Source organism: Mixophyes fleayi, unplaced genomic scaffold (genome assembly GCF_038048845.1).
Source record: "Mixophyes fleayi isolate aMixFle1 unplaced genomic scaffold, aMixFle1.hap1 Scaffold_292, whole genome shotgun sequence".
NCBI lineage: Eukaryota > Metazoa > Chordata > Amphibia > Anura > Limnodynastidae > Mixophyes > Mixophyes fleayi.
This window is the reverse complement of record NW_027446972.1, coordinates 32,501-35,000: the sequence shown is the minus strand read 5'-3', so window position 1 is coordinate 35,000 and position 2,500 is coordinate 32,501. Positions and strand designations below refer to the sequence as shown.

The following is a 2,500-nucleotide window of genomic DNA, read 5'->3' as shown; positions in this document are numbered from 1 at the left end:
CACCCTGAACAAGCCCAATCTCGTCTGATCTTGGAAGCTAAGCAGAGCCAGGCCTGGTTAGTACTTGGATGGGAGACCACCTGGGAATACCATGTGCCGTAGGCATTTTTTTTTCTCTCTCTTGTTCTTGCTTTCTTCAATGCTGGTTTTCAGATGTAGGTCAGTAGGCAACAAATACCTACAGCCACACCACCCTGAACAAGCCCAATCTCGTCTGATCTCTGAAGCTAAGCAGGGGCAGGCCTGGTTAGTACAGGGATGGGAGACCACCTGGGAATACAAGGTGCTGTAGTCCATTTTTTTCTCTCTCTCTTGTTCTTGCTTCCTTCAATGCTGGTTTTGAGATGTATAAGAGATGTAGGTCTGTAAGCAAAAAATACCTACAGCCACACCACTCTGAACAAGCCCAATCTTGTCTGATCTTGGAAGCTAAGCAGGGCTGGGCCTGGTTAGTACTTGGATGGGAGACCACCTGGGAATACCAGGTGCCGTAGGCATTTTTTTATTTCTTGCTTCCTTCAATGCTGGTTTTAAGATGAATAAGAGATGTAGGTCAGTAAATAACCAATACCCACGGCCACAACACCATGAACAAGCCCAATCTCATCTGATCTTGAAAGCTAAGCAGGGCTGGGCCTGGTTAATACTTGGATGGGAGACCACCTGGGAATACCATGTGCCGTAGGCATTTTTTTTTCTCTCTCTTGTTCTTGCTTTCTTCAATGCTGGTTTTCAGATGTAGGTCAGTAGGCAACAAATACCTACAGCCACACCACCCTGAACAAGCCCAATCTCATCTGATCTCTGAAGCTAAGCAGGGGCAGGCCTGGTTAGTACAGGGATGGGAGACCACCTGGGAATTCCTTGTGCTGTAGGCATTTTTTTATTTCTCTCGTTACTGCTTCCTTCAATGCTGGTTTTGAGATGTATAAGAGATGTAGGTCAGTAGGCAAACCAATACCTACAGCCCCACCACCCTGAACAAGCCCAATCTCATCTGATCTTGGAAGCTAAGCAGGGCTGGGCCTGGGTTAGTACTTGGATGGGAGACCACCTGGGATTACAAAGTGCTGTAGGCCTTTTTTTATCTCTCTCTTGTTCTTGCTTCCTTCAATGCTGGTTTTGAGATGTATAAGAGATGTAGGTCAGGTGGCAACCAACACCTACAGCCGCACAACCCTGACCAAGGCTAATCTTGTCTGATCTTGGAAGCTAAACAGGGCCAGGCCTGGTTAATACTTGGATGGGAGACCACCTGGGGAATTCCAGGTGATGTAGGCCTTTTTTTTTTTCTCTCTCTTGTTCTTGCTTCCTTCAATGCAGGTTTTCAGATGTAGGTCAGTAGGGCAACAAAATACCTACAGCCACACCACCCTGAACAAGCCCAATCTCGCCTGATCTTGGAAGCTAAGCAGGGCCGGGCCTGGTTAGTACTTGGATGGGAGACCACCTGGGAATACCAGGTGCTGTAGGCATTTTTTTTTCTCTCTCTTGTTCTTGCTTCCTTCAATGCTGGTTTTGAGATGTATGAGAGATGTAGGTCAGTAGATAACCAATACCTACAGCCACACCACCCTGAACAAGCCCAATCTTGCCTGATCTTGCAAAGCTAAGCAGGGCCGGGCCTGGTTAGTACTTGGATGGGAGACCAACTGGGAATACCAGGTGCCGTAGGCATTTTTTTTTTCTCTCTCTTGTTCTTACTTCCTTTAATGCTGGTTTTGAGATGTATAAGAGATGTAGTTCAGTAGGCAACCAATACCTGCAGCCACACCACCCTGAACAAGCCCAATCTCGTCTGACCTAGGAAGCTAAGCAGAGCCGGGCCTGGTTAGTACTTGGTTGGGAGACCACCTGGGAATACCAGGTGCCGTAGGCCTTTTTTTTCTCTCTCTTGTTCTTGCTTCCTTCAATGCTGGTTTTGAGATGTATAAGACATGTAGGTCAGTAGGCAACCAATACTTACAGCCACACCACCCTGAACAAGCCCAATCTCATCTGATCTTGGAAGCTAAGCAGGGCCGGGCCTGGTTAGTACTTGGATGGGAGACCACCTGGGAATTCCAGGTGCCGTAGGCGTTTTTTTTATTTCTCTCGTTACTGCTTCCTTCAATGCTGGTTTTGAGATGTATAAGAGATGTAGGTCAGTAGGCAACCAATACCTACAGCCACGCCACCCTGAACAAGCCCAATCTTGACTGATTTTTGGAAGCTAAGCAGGGCCGGGCCTGGTTAGTACTTGGATGGGAGACCACCTGGGAATTCCAGGTGATGTAGGCTTTTTTTTTTTTTCTCTCTCTTGTTCTTGCTTCCTTCAATGCAGGTTTTCAGATGTAGGTCAGTAGGAAACAAATACCTACAGCCACACCACCCTGAACAAGCCCAATCTCGCCTGATCTTGGAAGCTAAGCAGGGCCGGGTCCTGGTTAGTACTTGGATGGGAGACCACCTGGGAATACCAGGTGCTGTAGGCATTTTTTTTTCTCTCTCTTGTTTCTTG

At 47.4% G+C, this 2,500-nt stretch overlaps 2 non-coding genes and 10 pseudogenes across 2 annotated transcripts; all 12 read left to right on the top strand.

Moving 5' to 3' along the window:
- The window catches only part of LOC142127762 (5S ribosomal RNA), a 119-nt pseudogene extending 14 nt beyond the window's left edge, over positions 1-105 (top strand).
- A 71-nt stretch (positions 106-176) lies between these two features.
- Positions 177-295, top strand: LOC142127809 (5S ribosomal RNA; annotated as a pseudogene).
- Positions 296-378: 83 nt separating this feature from the next.
- On the top strand, positions 379-497 carry LOC142127440 (5S ribosomal RNA; annotated as a pseudogene).
- Positions 498-569: 72 nt separating this feature from the next.
- Positions 570-688, top strand: LOC142127748 (5S ribosomal RNA; annotated as a pseudogene).
- Positions 689-759: 71 nt separating this feature from the next.
- On the top strand, positions 760-878 carry LOC142127745 (5S ribosomal RNA; annotated as a pseudogene).
- Positions 879-959: 81 nt separating this feature from the next.
- Positions 960-1,079, top strand: LOC142127664 (5S ribosomal RNA; annotated as a pseudogene).
- A 277-nt stretch (positions 1,080-1,356) lies between these two features.
- Positions 1,357-1,475, top strand: LOC142127644 (5S ribosomal RNA). The gene has a single exon (XR_012685396.1). It is a non-coding gene; the product is annotated as a 5S ribosomal RNA (ribosomal RNA).
- Positions 1,476-1,557: 82 nt separating this feature from the next.
- LOC142127770 (5S ribosomal RNA) lies at positions 1,558-1,677 on the top strand (annotated as a pseudogene).
- An 83-nt stretch (positions 1,678-1,760) lies between these two features.
- Positions 1,761-1,879, top strand: LOC142127587 (5S ribosomal RNA; annotated as a pseudogene).
- Positions 1,880-1,960: 81 nt separating this feature from the next.
- LOC142127705 (5S ribosomal RNA) lies at positions 1,961-2,079 on the top strand. The gene has a single exon (XR_012685403.1). It is a non-coding gene; the product is annotated as a 5S ribosomal RNA (ribosomal RNA).
- Positions 2,080-2,160: 81 nt separating this feature from the next.
- On the top strand, positions 2,161-2,280 carry LOC142127792 (5S ribosomal RNA; annotated as a pseudogene).
- A 74-nt stretch (positions 2,281-2,354) lies between these two features.
- Positions 2,355-2,474, top strand: LOC142127465 (5S ribosomal RNA; annotated as a pseudogene).
- Positions 2,475-2,500: the final 26 nt, after the last annotated feature.